Source organism: Protopterus annectens, chromosome 17.part0, assembly GCF_019279795.1.
Source record: "Protopterus annectens isolate FY-2018-M chromosome 17.part0, PAN1.0, whole genome shotgun sequence".
NCBI lineage: Eukaryota > Metazoa > Chordata > Ceratodontiformes > Protopteridae > Protopterus > Protopterus annectens.
Genome location: NC_056751.1, coordinates 730,020,139 through 730,035,161, shown reverse-complemented (window position 1 = coordinate 730,035,161; position 15,023 = coordinate 730,020,139). Strand labels below are relative to the sequence as shown.

Genomic DNA, 15,023 nt, shown 5'->3' with positions numbered 1-15,023 from the left:
CGACATTCATATTCATAGGATGGCAGGAAGTGGTTACATCATTCTGGGTTCCAGGTCTAATAATGTGTAGTTTAGTGTAGTTAAGTAACTGTAAATCAGTGATGTAATTGCCCAACTGCTGACATTACAAATGATCAACGGAAGGAAGCATGCGTTATCTCCAGATGTGAGACTAACTAAAAACATTAGAACTTTTGCATTGAAATATTTGCACAAATATCTCCATTACCTCTAGTTTAATGTTCCCACTGACAAAAGGTGCAAGTTGGAGAATACATCTTGTGTGTTTGCATGTTTCTGCTTAAGAAGCAAAGTTAACTCAGCTTGGAAATTAAGGTTATATTGAGGTTTGTGATATATGAATGTACAGCCTTAACAGCAGCAAGCTGTGTAACGACAAATGTAAACTGATTTGTCTGAGATGAGGCTAGTTTATTAGTGCCCAATAAATCTAGAAATCAAAAACCAGTTGCATCAACACTCAGTGTTGAAATATCAAGTGCAACACGCACAGGGACTGCACTGTACTTAGAGAGAAAACATGACATTTAATAAAAAAATGAAAATCTAAACAAAGTGATAGATTTGCAAAAACACTAACCCTAAAGTCTTTTGGCCTTAAGACTGTAAAATTATTTAAAACATGAATGAAGCATGAGTAATGTTCAGTTACTAAATAAAACTGATTCGTTTTTTTGTTAAGAAAACTTCTATATGATAATATAACTAAAAATAATTAAACTTCTGTATTCACAAAAAGCCTATTTATCACATCCTGAGGATATAAACCGTCAAAACAGATGAAAACTGCTTCGCTTTCAGAATTACTGCAGCCATATCACTGCTACTATAGGGCATTACTTACCCAAAGTTTTGCAAAAGGGTGACTAAGCATACTGTTTATAGGTGTGTACTAGGCTAATGGCCCTGGAGCCTTTACAAGCCTAGCTCATAAGTGCCCTGGCATCGTGCACCCTAACGTTAAGAGAATCCGGAAACATTAAAAAAGAAAATAGTACAACAAACAGAAAACACATGCAAGTGTGACCGATGGTTGGCCTCCATGGTACTGGAAAAAAATACCTTCCTTCAAAGACAAACACAGAAAAGAGCCTGAAACCGACTGCAAATTATTATTATTATTTTTAACAGTCTATTATACATTAAAATATGTATATGTACTTAAAATCTCTCTCTGTCACATAGACACACTAGAAATTTAAGGTCATGAGCAGTTGGTGAGCTTTAATGTTGTTATCCTGGGGTGGAGTCCCTCAGCTTCTTTTAGCATGCTACACGACACATTCACTTAAATCAGCCAGTGCTTCTGGGTCACCTTGCATACAACACTGTATTCAAATAAATAGCAAAATACAAACAACCCCGCTAAGCAGATGAGCTTCGACACCAGGAGGAGTGAACACATCAGCTTTTCTGATGACTTAAATGCCATTGTACAAGCGGATTCCAAAAACAATTTAAAACAGACCAAGCGAAAAAAGCAAGGAGCAGTATGAGCAGTACGAACAGTTTTAATAAAAATTAGCGCTTTCGGAAAAGACAATGCTCTTCCTTCTTCAGATGACCAATGCCATGTGTTTAAACAATTTATACACAAACACATCCCAATTAATCAATCCAACATTAATCAATTAGTTAACATATTAAATAAAATACAATAAAATACAATAAAATACAATAAAATAAAATAATCAATGCAACCAACTTAATAACCCTAAATGTCATGTACTATGTACATAAACAAAATGCATTGAAAATCAATATAACCATATAAACTCACTATAGAAGTTTAAAGTGAATAATTAACTATAAATAATTAATTAGAACCTCTTTAATAAATTATATTAATTTATTTCAACTTCTTTTAGCTAAAGACTATCGCTTAAGTGCTAAAAGTTTAAGAAAGCATTTGATAGAAATGCTTTCGTTTAACCCTGGGGGAACATATGCAACACACCTAATTTGCCATAACAGCTCCTCAATTTCAAGTTTTATCTGCCATGGCCCACCTCTCTCATCCTGAATTACTTGTTTTAAAATAGTAAATTTAAAAAAATGGTTGGGAAACAGAAATATATGTTTTGCTAGGGCATTTGTCTCATCTCCTTTAGCTATAGCGTACTGATGCTCATATATACGCTATTTGAATTTTCTTTCCGTCTTCCCTATGTGAAAAGCGGTGCAGCATCGGCAGATTGCTGCATAGACAATACCCCTAGAGTCACAGTTGTATTTACCCTGGACCCGGTAATTTTTACCATTAATTATAAACTGATAAGTGGTATTTATGTGTTTACATTGTTGACAAGTACCGCATTTAGTTATGCCCTTATTCCTAGGCAAAGGCAGTTTCTTATGGCATTCAAGTAATGATTTTAAATTGAGCCCACGTCTATAGGTAATCTTTAACTGATCACCAAACAAGCTGTTCAAGTGACTATCCTCAATAATGAGAGTCCAGTTTTTATTCAAGATCTCTCTAATGAAAGCATGGTCTAGATTGTATGTGCATATGAAGCCAATACTAAATTTGTTAATAGATCCATCCAAGACTTTAGTGTGTCTGTCTACAAGGTTATCTTGTTCCGCTCTATTATCCTTCAGCAGTAAAGGTTTGAAATTACCTATTTGTCTTTTAGTTATGACCTCTGTTGTGATCTTAGAAATTAACATTGTGGGATACCCTCCATTAGAAAACATATTCCCAATTACCTCACATTCTTTCACGAAATCGTTCACATCAGAAACCATTCTAGCATACCATACCCATAAGTAATAGACCCACGACCATCAACTATAGGTCTAAATGGAGGGTCAAATATTCTCTTATGGATCTTGGGTGTGCCAAACAGGGCCGGTGTTCTAGGTGCCAACATTGTTAAAAAATTAAACAAATCAATGTCAATAGCCCTTTCCAACAGCAAATCATCCAGCGTCTCCCTAATCATCTTAAAAGATGTATTAATTTCATTTAGACTAACTAAATTATATGTTGTAGCGTCTAGATGCTTACTAATAGATGTAACATATACTGCGTGGTCCATAAGGACCAATCCACCACCCTTGTCCGGCTTCATTACTCTGATTTTACAGTCTTTAAGTAATTGAATGAAGTCCCTTTCATTATTATTTATATTACTACCCCCCTTCTTATTTTTGTGTTTAATGTGGGATCGAAAATCAATCTCACACATTTTCTCAAAGCAGAGGATATTTGGATGCAAAGGTGGATTATACAGACTGGGCACTCTGAATGAGGTATTACCTAGTGAAGTAGAACCTAGTAAAGCAGTCAAGTTAATTTTACGTGAAAACAATTTAAGAACAATAGCGTTAACTAAATTCATATGTGAATCAGGTACAAAAGTTAACCCTACTGCGAAGAAGTCAATAATGTCCTGTGGAATATTTAAATCTGTATAATTATAGATGTGAAAATCGCCTCTTGTGTTTGTCAAGATTTGTGGTTGTAATGAGTCCATCCTAGTTATTTCCTTCGTCGGTTCCTCTTGTTCTTTGTTCGTCCCTGGTTGCCCATTGTTGTCGTTTTCTTCACCTGGTTGGATTGAACCCCCTGAAAACCCTGATGGGAACTAGTTGATGGTTGAGGGTTATTATTGTTGATGTAGGCTTTATGGTTATTGTTAATTTGATTGTTCTTAATTCGATCACTCCTATGTAAAGTAGGTGTTTGCCCTGTCAGATTTTTCAGCCTGTTTATTTTATTGGATGTTCTGTGAAACTGCTCAGGGCAAAAAAAAAAAAAAAATCTTCGACCAGCAGCACATATCAGAATGTCCAAGCATGTGAGGATGGGAAGTGATTCCTTTTGTTATGATTAGGTAACGCATCTTGGAAGACTAATGCCCCAAAGTTAAAAGGATTCACATACAGGCATGCAGCTTATTTATCTGGTTCCACTATACAATATTTCATAAAGGTAAACTTGTTGGTACTCAGAACTGATTTCCTGTTCTGACACACTGTTCATGTGAAAAGGTTTCTGTGCTCATTCCCAATGATACTACATTCTGTGAAAGTGTGTGAGCATCACTTGGGACTTGATATGAAACAAAAGTAAGTGTATTACATGTTATGTTTCAGATTACTGCACAAGAATGTACTATCCCAGTTACACATTTTCACTTTGTAAAGTGGCCAAGAATAACCAGGGAGGGGGATGAGACAGGACGTAGTTTGTTTTCAGCTAAAATACTAACCAACTGATCATCATAAATCACTGTGGTACCACATGCAGTTAAACAGTCATGCGCTCTGTAACATATCATGAATATCTATGGATGGGATGGTGGGTAAGTATAGTACAGTTTTGTACCTACCATAAATGTAGATGTTCGAGGATTCCCTTGCTGCAGTCCTGACTATTGGGTATAGTCCGCGTCCCAGTCGGCCCGAATACCAGAGTATAAGGCTGACGTCGGTCATGGCGCCTTAGACTGGCGTCAGTACGTCAGGGTACTAATGCGCATGACCGGCGTCATTTCCTCAGTCTTTTCTTGCCCCAGATGTCAGAAGACCCAAAAAGACAAGTCCCAAAAACAACCTGCACCAAAAAACATGTACAATATATACAGTAATATATACAAAAAATATAAGCATGTAAACTCACCTACACAACCACCCTGAAACACAGAGGGGAAGGAGGGAGGGTAAATTGGACTGCAGCAAGGGAATCCTCGAACATCTACATTTATGGTAGGTACAAAACTGTACTATGTTCTTCGTCTTCCCTTGCTGCAGTCCTGACTATTGGGTAGAATCCCAAAGCAGAGGTAAGGGAGGCTGGCAAATTATAAAGTAGCAGGAGCTGACAACATGCCTTGTAAAACAGCTGTGGCAAAACCAGCTCTAGTCTTAGAGTATATAGGCAGGTGATAATGCCTAGAGAAAGTATGCACTGAACTCCAAGTAGCTGCTTCCAGAATATCCTTAGTTGCCACCCCCTTAGAAATGCTGTTGAAGTGGCAGTAGCCCTAGTGGAATGAGGCCTAATCCCAGCTGGAACCTCTTTGCCATGATGGGAATAACAAAATGCAATGCAAAAGCCAATCCACCTAGAAATAGTTTGTTTTGACACAGGCTTGCCCTGTGAACTCAAAGCAAAAGAAACAAGTAACTGCTGAGACTGCCTAAAATCTTTAGTCCTGCTCAAATAATAACGCAATTGCCTGTGTACATCTAAAGTGTGCAAAATCTTTTCCCCTTTATTTTGAGGATCTGCAAAAGCATAGGCAAATGAATAGTTTGGTTTAAAGCCACACTAGAAACCACCTTAGGCATAAAAGAAGGATTAGTGCGTAATGATACCCTGTCCTTATGGAAAATCAAAAGGGCTCTACTGCCATAAGGGCCTGCAACTCAGACACCCTTCTTGCAGAAGTAATAGCCAACAGAAAAGCAGTCTTCCATGACAAATATTTCAATTCAGCAGTAGCTGCAGGCTCAAAAGGTTGTAGAGTAAGTTTTTCCAACACAAAATTGAGATCCCAAGCAGGAGTAGGAGCTCTACGGGGGTCTTATATTCTTTGCCCCTCTAAGAAACTGCTTGAACAAAGGATGCGAAAACAAAGGTGGGTCACAATCATAGTGAGCTGAAATTGCTGCAGCATGAATCTTTATGGAAGAGAAGGACAAACCTTTGTCCAATAATTCAGTAAGATATTGAAGAGCCACACTCAAATTAGGCTCTGAAATCTCCAAATTCTTTGCTGTACTCCAAAATAAAAATCTCTTCCATTTTTCTGCGTACACTCTCCTAGTACTAGGCCTTCTAGCTTCCATAATCACATTTAAAACTTGTTGAGGAAGCTGAGACCTACCGTGCTTCAACACAGAATATGCCAAGCTGTGAGATGAAGAGATTGCAGCTTGACATTGAGCAGATGACCGTCCTTCTGAGATAACAGATGAGGAATCAGAGGTAAAGGCCATGGAGGCTTCTTTACAAGACTCCTTAGAAGTGGGTACCAGTGTTGCCGAGGCCAATCTGGAGCTATCAAAATCATCCTTGGCCTGTCTTGTCTGACCTTTAGTTCATAGGTTCATAGGTTCATACTAGGCTATCTGCCCGAGGGCATTTACAAGCCTAGCCCGTAGTTTGTGGCTTGCGCCACCCCTTTGGTTTGGGGAACTGTGCCCATTATTTTGCTGTGCCTCTGTCGAGCAGTGACACTGAGGTAATCCCTGGGGTATACTTGCGATCACCCATCCATTGGTCAAGATTTCTCTTGAACAAAGCCAGCGAGGTGCTTTGCCTCACATATACCGGGATTTTGTTCCACAGCATAGGGAGTCTTTGGGTAATGAATCTATCCCTCCAGCACGTTCTATTAATGGCCGTGTCAAGGTTTAGGTCTCCCGCTCTAGTGGTTCTAATGGATCTAGATTTTTGAGGTGAAGCATGTTCATCAAGTCAGGGTTTGACAATGCCTTGTATGTCAGGCACAAGTCCCCCTGAGCAAGCGGTGGCGACTGAATATAGTTGGAGTTCTTCCAGTCGGGCAGCATAGGACATATTTTTGAGACCCATAATCCTCTTGGTGAGGAACTTTTGTGGCCTCTCCAGTTGCTGCAAGTGACGGGTCAGATACATTCGAATGGGGCATTGTACTCAATCATTGGTCGGATGAGTGCTGAATATAGGGAGACTATGACCTCCCTTGATCTAGATGTGAATCCTTCATGATAAGGTGGGCAATGTAGAAGGTCTTCCTGACTATTTTTGCAACATGAGTGTCGAATGACAGATTGCTGTCAACCTGGGTCCCCAGGTCCCTAATAACTTCTTCTGTGCTCAGTGGATTTCCACTTATATGGTAGCTAGGGTAACCTTGTTTTTCGAAGGGTATGACTATGCATTTTTTGGCATTTAACTTTAGGCCGTGGCTTTGGCACCAGTTATCTGTATCTATGAGACCCTTCTGAAGGATATTTGTGTCAGATGTGTTTTCAACTCGGCACCCAGTTTGCAGTCGTCTGCAAACTTTGTCAGCCATAGCCCTCCCATGCTTGCTTGTACATCGGAAAAGTAGATGCCAAACAAGAGTGGGCCCAGGACTGAGCCCTGTGGGACACCACTTGAGACAGGCTTAGAGTCAGACATGGCATCGGCCACTCTGACCCTGTGGGTTCTGTCACTCAGCCAGTTAGCAACCCATCTTGTGATGTATGGGTTAACATTTAGGCTGATGAGTTTTTCAATGATACCCGAATGGGGTATTGTGTCGAAGGCCTTTGCCAGATCGAGGTAGGCTGTATGAACTGCCTTTTCCTCATCAATGGCTTTGGTGACTGTTTGAAAAAGTCAACCAAGTTTAAAAGGCATGACCTGCCTTTGACAAAGCCAAACTGGGTTGGATCCAGAGTCTGCAAGTTCCTATGTCTTTATTTATGAGATCCATTATGATCCTCTCCATGGCTTTGCAGATAAGGCTTGTCAAGCTGATGGGCGGTAATTTCCAGGGTCGGTGGAGGCACCGCCTTTGTGGAGTGGGACTACAGTCGCTGTGCGCCACTCCTGGAGTGCGTATCCCGAGGTGAGGCAGCGATTAAACAGCTGTCCTAACTGAGGGTTTAATTCCTCCTTGAGTGCATGTAGCACACAGCCGGGGACACCATCAGGTCCCATGGATGCTGTGTTTTTGCCTTAGAGAGCCGTTCTCACCTGAGCATTTGACATGTGTGGGGGCCTGCAACCTGTTGGTATAGATATCTCTCCTTTTGGGGAGGGAGAAGTTTGCACTGAACCTGTCAGCCAGTATGTTGGCAATGTCTGTAGGATCAGTAATCTTCTCATCGTTTGAACTAATTCTGAGCATATCTGGGAGTTTCCTCCCAGGTTTCTAACATAGCTAAAGAAGGCCTTATGATTGTCTTTAGAGTCTTTAGCTATTTTTCTCTCAAAATTTGCTTTGGATGCTTTTATGAGAGCTCTCAGCTTTTTACTTATAGTGATCAAAGGCGTCTTGCCTTTCAAGGATTTTGCTCTATCATGTAGTAGCTTCCTCCTTTTGTTGTAGAGTTTGTTTATGGCTGGGGTCCACCAGGCTGGACGCTTGCCTTTGGTACAGAGAATCTTTGTTTTGCTTGGGATTGCCTTATCCATGCAGTCCTGCAGGTGCTGGTAGAAGGCATTTGTAAGTGATTCAGCTGCTAGAGTACTGTTTTCCGCCGGCTCGGGGGCCTTGAAGGAGACCACACTAGTCTTTAGAAGTGCAAAGTCGGCTTTAGAGAAGTTTTTTACTGTGGTCTTTTTTGTTTCAGGAGGGGGTGGGATGAGGACCTCCAGCGAGATAAGTTTGTGATCTGATCTCACCAGTGAGGGGTATACTTCTGGTGTTGAACATTTTGCTCCCATGTTCGTGATGATGAGATCAAGTATGTTTTCTCCTCTTGTGGGGATAGTGACTAGTTGTTCCATGGCATTTGAGTTTATGACTTCCAGGAACTTTTGGGCTAGGGTGTTTGGGCTTGAGTAGTGTTCCCAGTCTATATTTGGGTAATTGAAGTCACCCAGTATGATGGTATTTGGGGATACATTTATTCCTCCAGTGTTTTCAGGAAGGCCAAGTGAGATTCCTGGGTCTGTGAGGGTGGCCTGTAACATGCTACAATTTGTAGAGCAGTCTTGCCTATGGTTATCTGCACCTGGATGGTCTCTGATGCATTGTGCGTTGCCACCAATCTTGAGGTGTAGGTATCCTTGATGAATATGGATACCCCCCCTCCTTTCTTGGTATTGTCCAGATTTTGGGGACGGAGCATGATATGAGGTAAAACCTGATAGTGCTGGGGTGCTCTCGGGAGCCTTGAACCAGGTTTCTGTCACAGCACAGACATCGATGTTCTCCATACTGAGAAGGGCCTCGAGTGCGTGCATTTTGAGATTGAGACTTCTGGCATTGAGCAGCATTACCCTTAGTTTTTTCCCCTTTTTGTGTTCTAGGGTGGAAGGTTTAGAATTTGAGCCTTGCCTAAAAAAGGCACTATGGGGGTGGCAAGAGCCTTTGCCAATATCCGGAATCCCAGGGGTGACAGGTGCAAGCCGTCCCTTGCGAAGCAGCGTGGCTTGCCCAGCATGTCATCCCAGGCAGACAGACACTGGATCCCCTTTGAATGACACCAGAGTTTAAGCCAATTGTTAAAACTGATCATCTTATCTCTGTATTGTGGCATCATTCTTGGTGAAGGTAAGATACTGCTCAAGGTCAGGGTCATACCTGCCTGGGCTACATAATCGGAGAGCTCCTCAATGTCTCTTTTCATGTAGTCAAGGAGGTACGTCTCAGGTCGTTTACACCAGCGTGGACAATGACTGAGTCGTACTTGTACCTGCTGTTGAGAGACCTGAGTGCTTGCGTTATGTGGCGGATTCTAGCGCCCGACAGGCAGCTTACTGTGACCTTCTCCTTACTCAGTCTGGTGGCGGGACGTCAGTGTGTCTGACTATGGAGTCACCAATGACTAGTGTGTCTGGCATTGTGTTTGGCCTTATGGGCTGCGACTGTTTGACACTCTGACTGTGAGGTCTATGTGTTGCAGGTGCTGTGTTTTGAGGTGGTAGTTGTTTGGGTGTATGCTTTGGTGGTCTCTGCTGTCTTGGTAGATTTTTGATCAGAGCCTCAGTATGTCTTTGTGTGTTTATGTGTATGATTTGTGGTTGTGATGGTACCATGTGAGACTGGGTGTATAGTGTATGTGGGAACCTTCTCCTCCTGTCTGGTCTTGCCAGTCCTGTGTTGAGAGAGCTCAGCCTCCAGTTTGGCCGTATAATTGCATCTCACATGTATTTGTGTTTTGTGGGAAGAGGAGAGGGTTGTCTGTGTACATGAGGCAGTTGTAACATTGCCTCAATATTCCCAGGTTCACCAGCTGAGCAGGAGAGGACACTAGCAGCTGATCCTCGACATGCTAGAAGGAAATAGACAACAAATTTTAAAAGAGTTTTCGGGGGATGTGGGTGAGCAAGAAATGGGGTTTGCCTTTTTGGGGTGCTATCTATAACAAGAGTGCTGTATCGAGGTGATAAGTACTGTAGGAGCAAGTGCTAGGTTATAAAGATAGAGTATAGTCTACTTGGAGTCAAGTAGAGATGATCTTTTAGTTATAGGATCAGGTTAGATCAGTAGTATAGTTCGAGGAAGGTAGTATAAGGAAAATTTGAAGAATGGAATTTAGATGGCCCAATTGGTTTAAACTTTGCTAACTGCAGCTGCCCTAGTGTGCAACTGGCGGCAACTCCGGCAACTCAGCTAATTGGCAGCGTTTAGCGCGTTTTATACCAGGGGCTGGAAAAGCTAGGAAACTGGCCCAAAGCGACCAATAAGCTACTAGTTTCTGGCTGTAACCTCACAAACCGGACCAAAGGTAGCCCAATGCTTCCCACTCCCACTGGTAAGCAAGGTAGACCTCCTTTCCCCAAATAAGGCAAGGAACAGTACACAGGAACCACAACCAAAGTCCAGGAGTCAGCAACTCTGACGCTGGACTAACCTAACACAGTAAAGCAGGAAAACAAGAGATATATTTTTTTTTTTTTTTTTGATAGAACAGGCAGAGCAGGTACAGCAAACACTTAAAGATACTATAAATCAGCTATTACAGTTAGCACAGAAGAATTGCAATAATACAGTCACGAATTTACAAACAAAGAATCCAAGTGCAATGTTCAAGTTAAAAGCTGAAAAACAGTTTAAATGTAACAACGGCAGGCGAGAAATACAGTCGCTAGTTTTTAGATGTGTAAAAGCAAAAAAATACTTAGTATCAAGAGAGGTCTTTTCAGCTCTCTGTAGCCTGGATTGCTCTGCTGGCCCACGTGGAGTCTGTGCTGAGCAGGTACAAGCTAGAAAAACGCTTAGCTGCGTTTATACCAGGGGCTGGAAAAGCTAGGAAACTGGCCCAAAACGACCAATAAGCTACTAGTTTCTGGCTGTAACCTCACAAACCGGACCAAAGGTAGCCCAATGCTTCCCACTCCCACTGGTAAGCAAGGTAGACCTCCTTTCCCCAAATAAGGCAAGGAACAGTACACAGGAACCACAACCAAAGTCCAGGAGTCAGCAACTCTGACGCTGGACTAACCTAACACAGTAAAGCAGGAAAACAAGAGATATATTTTTTTTTTTTTTTTTGATAGAACAGGCAGAGCAGGTACAGCAAACACTTAAAGATACTATAAATCAGCTATTACAGTTAGCACAGAAGAATTGCAATAATACAGTCACAATTTACAAACAAAGAATCCAAGTGCAATGTTCAAGTTAAAAGCTGAAAAACAGTTTAAATGTAACAACGAAGCAGGCTAAATACAGTCGCTAGTTTTAGATGTGTAAAAGCAACAAAAAATACTTAGTATCAAGAGAGGCTTTTTCAGCTCTCTGTAGCCTGGATTGCTCTGCTGGCCCACGGGAGTCTGTGCTGAGCAGGTACAAGCTAGAAAGCTGGCGTTTAGCGCTTATACCAGGGGCTGGAAAAGCTAGGAAACTGGCCCAAACGACCAATAAGCTACTAGTTTCTGGCTGTAACCTCACAAACCGGACCAAAAGGTAGCCCAATGCTTCCCACTCCCACTGGTAAGCAAGGTAGACCTCCTTTCCCCAAATAAGGCAAGGAACAGTACACAGGAACCACAACCAAAGTCCAGGAGTCAGCAACTCTGACGCTGGACTAACCTAACACAGTAAAGCAGGAAAACAAGAGATATATTTTTCTTTTTTTTTTGATAGAACAGGCAGAGCAGGTACAGCAAACACTTAAAGATACTATAAATCAGCTATTACAGTTAGCACAGAAGAATTGCAATAATACAGTCACGAATTTACAAACAAAGAATCCAAGTGCAATGTTCAAGTTAAAAGCTGAAAACAGTTTAAATGTAACAACGAAGCAGGCGTAAATACAGTCGCTAGTTTTTAGATGTGTAAAAGCAACAAAAAATACTTAGTATCAAGAGGTCGCTTTCAGCTCTCTGTAGCCTGGATTGCTCTGCTGGCCCACGTGGAGTCTGTGCTGAGCAGGTACAAGCTGAAAACGCTTTAGCGTTTTATACCAGGGGCTGGAAAAGCTAGAAACTGGCCCAAAGCGACCAATAAGCTACTAGTTTCTGGCTGTAACCTCACAAACCCGGACCAAAAGGTAGCCCAATGCTTCCCACTCCCACTGGTAAGCAAGGTAGACCTCCTTTCCCCCAAATAAGGCAAGGAACAGTACACAGGAACCACAACCAAAGTCCAGGAGTCAGCAACTCTGACGCTGGACTAACCTAACACAGTAAAGCAGGAAAACAAGAGATATATTTTTTCTTTTTTTTTTTTTGATAGAACAGGCAGAGCAGGTACAGCAAACACTTAAAGATACTATAAATCAGCTATTACAGTTAGCACAGAAGAATTGCAATAATACAGTCACGAATTTACAAACAAAGAATCCAAGTGCAATGTTCAAGTTAAATGCTGAAAAACAGTTTAAATGTAACAACGAAGCAGGAAATACAGTCGCTAGTTTTTAGATGTGTAAAAGCAACAAAAAATACTTAGTATCAGAGAGGGCGCTTTTGCACCTCTCTGTAGCCTGGATTGGACTGCTGGCCCAGGTGGAGTGTGTGCTGAGCAGGTACAAGCTAGAAAACGCGTTTAGCTGCTTTATACCAGGGGCTGGAAAAGCTAGGAAACTGGCCCAAAACGACCAATAAGCTACTAGTTTCTGGCTGTAACCTCACAAACCGGACCAAAAGGTAGCCCAATGCTTCCCACTCCCACTGGTAAGCAAGGTAGACCTCCTTTCCCCAAATAAGGCAAGGAACAGTACACAGGAACCACAACCAAAGTCCAGGAGTCAGCAACTCTGACGCTGGACTAACCTAACACAGTAAAGCAGGAAAACAAGAGATATATTTTTCTTTTTTTTTTTTTTTTTGATAGAACAGGCAGAGCAGGTACAGCAAACACTTAAAGATACTATAAATCAGCTATTACAGTTAGCACAGAAGAATTGCAATAATACAGTCACGAATTTACAAACAAAGAATCCAAGTGCAATGTTCAAGTTAAAAGCTGGAAAACAGTTTCAATGTAACAACGAAGCAGAAATACAGTCGCTAGTTTTAGATGTGTAAAAGCAACAAAAAATACTTAGTATCAAGAGGTCGCTTTTCAGCTCTCTGTAGCCTGGATTGCTCTGCTGGCCCATGGAGTCTGTGCTGAGCAGGTACAAGCTAGAAAACGCAGCTTAGCGTGCTTTATACCAGGGGCTGGAAAAGCTAGGAAACTGGCCCAAAACGACCAATAAGCTACTAGTTTCTGGCTGTAACCTCACAAACCGGACCAAAGGTAGCCCAATGCTTCCCACTCCCACTGGTAAGCAAGGTAGACCTCCTTTCCCCAAATAAGGCAAGGAACAGTACACAGGAACCACAACCAAAGTCCAGGAGTCAGCAACTCTGACGCTGGACTAACCTAACACAGTAAAGCAGGAAAACAAGAGATATTTTTTCTTTTTTTTTTTTTTTTGATAGAACAGGCAGAGCAGGTACAGCAAACACTTAAAGATACTATAAATCAGCTATTACAGTTAGCACAGAAGAATTGCAATAATACAGTCACGAATTTACAAACAAAGAATCCAAGTGCAATGTTCAAGTTAAAAGCTGAAAAACAGTTTAAATGTAACAACGGCATGAAATACAGTCGCTACTTTTTAGCTGTGCAAAAGCAAGAAAAAAATACTTAGTATCAAGAGAGGTCGCTTTTTCAGCTCTCTGTAGCCTGGATTGCTCTGCTGGCCCACGTGGAGTCTGTGCTGAGCAGGTACAAGCTAGAAAACGCGCGTTTAGCGCGTTTTATACCAGGGGGCTGGACCTTTGGAAGAAGAGGTAGAGGTGGAAAGGCATAGACATGAAGGTTTTTCCAACTGAAAGACAGAGCATCCACTTTCCAAGCTGTGTGATGAAACCCCTTTGTGCAATACTTTGGCAGCTGGTGGTTTAGTGGAGAAGCGAACAGATCTATGTCTGGAGTTCCCCATGACACTGTCAATTTCTGAAATACATGAAGATCCAGTTTCCACTCGTGGGGATCCATGATTTGTCTGCTTAATACATCTGCTAGGGAGTTCTGTGCTCCTGGCAGAAACCTTGCCTGAAGAGTCAGTTGCAGGCTTAACGCAGTCTCCCATAAAATCATTGCTTGCCTGCATAGAGGATAAGAATGTGTTCCCCCTTGCTTGTTGATGTACCACATGACAGTTGTGTTGTCTGTCAGAATCAACACCTGCCCTGGAAGAAGTAACTCCTTGAACGCCATCAATGCAAACTGGACTGCTAACATCTCCTTCATGTTGATATGTAGATGCTGTAGTCTGGCAGGCCACTTGTCTTGTATCCACTTTCCATTTAGATGAGCTCCCCAAGCAGTGTCCGAGGCATCTGTCGTTAAAATCTGACTCGCCTCTGGCCGGGTCACAGAGAGTCCCTTGTTTAGGTGACATTCCTGAGCCCACCACAAGAATTCCTTTTGAAGGCAAGGTATTATTTGAATGACAGTGTCCAAATCTTGGCAGTGCTGTGTCCATACATTTTTGAGATACCATTGCAGCTTCCTCATATGCAGTTTGGCATTGGGAAGCACCAGAATACAAGATGCCATGAACCCTAATGCTTGAAGGACTGTCCTTGCAGTCAGCACGGACTGATGAGATAGTTGATGGAAGTAAAGTGACAGACTCTTTTGTTTGTCCGGGGTTAAAAAGGCCATCTGGGCTGCTGTATTCAGTCTCACACCCAGAAAGCACATGTCTTGAGAGGGTACTAGACTGGACTTTATTTCGTTCACAGAATACCCTAGGCATCTTAGCACTGCTATGACATATTCCAGATGCTGTAGAAGGTGTTCCTTTTCTTGAGCCAGAATCAGGCAGTCGTCCAAGTAAGGATAGATTTGAATGCCTTGAAGCCTGAAGTAAGCTATCACTGGAGCCAGAACCTT

At 41.9% G+C, this 15,023-nt stretch overlaps 1 protein-coding gene across 1 annotated transcript in view; it reads right to left on the bottom strand.

The window, feature by feature from the left end:
• Positions 1-15,023, bottom strand: part of COPA (COPI coat complex subunit alpha) — a 915,755-nt gene that overhangs the window by 739,556 nt on the left and 161,176 nt on the right. The gene's annotated exons all lie outside the window — the stretch shown is intronic.